The 1,292-nt window shown below is 50.3% G+C and overlaps 1 pseudogene; it reads left to right on the top strand.

Moving 5' to 3' along the window:
* The first annotated feature begins 6 nt into the window (after window positions 1-6).
* Window positions 7-1,029, top strand: LOC103249611 (annotated as a pseudogene).
* Window positions 1,030-1,292: the final 263 nt, after the last annotated feature.

The raw sequence follows: 1,292 nt of genomic DNA, 5'->3' as shown, positions 1-1,292 counted from the left end.
TGCACATTGGCCCTGATCTGGCATCCAGCTGGGGCAGCAGGTCCTGGAGTGTTGCGTGGTGCTAGCAGAACCCTGGAGCCCCCGGTGAGCCATGTGGCCCGAGTAGGAGGATCTGGTGATGATGCGAGTCGACTGCATTGGAGTACTGTTACAGTGAGGCAATGCTGGACGCCCACTCCGAGGTGTACTGCAGTGAGAAGATGTGCATCATTCTGCATGTGTTGGCCACATGCTAGGTCTGGTCCAAGTCTGGCTGCCAGAAGCTGAGGCTGGACGAGGCGGGTGTGACGGACGAGGTGCTGGACCCACCATACAGGCCTTCATCCTGGAGGTTATTGCCAAGCATGGCTAGTTGGCCCGTGTGCTCTGCAACAAGGACCCCTTCACACTCAAGTCCTCAGTGTACCTGTCGTGCCTGTTCCCCAACTCCAAGTTCTTGTTTGTGGTACATGACAGCTGGGCCTCCGTGCACTCCATGATCATATGCAAGGTCACCATCACTGGCTTCGACCTCAGCAACTACCACGACTGCCTCAAGTAGAACAAAACCATCGAGGTTATGTATGCACAGTGCATGGAGGTGGGCAAGGACAAGTGTCTGCCCCTGTACTACAAGCAGCTGGTGTTGCACCTGCAGCACTCCCTCAAGCTCATGCTTGATTTCCTGGGCATTGCCTGGAGTGATACTGTTTTGCACTGCGAGGACCACATTGACAAGCTTGGTGGTGTCTCTCTGTCCAACACCAGTCATCAAGCCAGGTCATCAAGCCTGTGAACTTGGAAGTGCCCTCCAAGTGGACTGGCCACATCCCTAGGGATGTGGTGCAGAACGTGGCCCAGATCAACCCCATGCTGGCTTGACGCAGCTATGAGCCCTATGCAAACTCACCTAACTAAGGCAACCCTGACTCCATTGTCATCAATAACATAAACTGGGTCTTGAAATGTTACTATAAAACACCAGTCAATCTGAACGGATATTTTCAGGTGAACCAGACCAGCACCTCCTTCCACTTAGGAAACTCGTGATTTCCAGATCTCTGCAAATGGCTTTGTTGCCAAGAAGAGGAGAAACTGCATTCAAGAGGAAATTGGACCTCTAATTCAAGCATATTGCTTGCTATTAATTGCCCAAACAGGACTGCTAGTGAGGAGCCTATTTGTATATGTTTGCAAAAGTTGAATGATTGAAAACATACTGTGAAATCCTCTATCTTTGGACACTCAAGACAGAGAGCAAGAGTATGGTAGTAGTCCATCTTTTGAAATTTAGGTATTTTATATTTTTCCCC

The sequence above is a fragment of the Carlito syrichta genome, unplaced genomic scaffold (genome assembly GCF_000164805.1).
Source record: "Carlito syrichta isolate Samal-C Ts95f unplaced genomic scaffold, Tarsius_syrichta-2.0.1 Scaffold122256, whole genome shotgun sequence".
NCBI lineage: Eukaryota > Metazoa > Chordata > Mammalia > Primates > Tarsiidae > Carlito > Carlito syrichta.
Note: the sequence above shows the minus strand (reverse complement) of the source record. Positions and strands in the feature narration are given on the sequence as shown.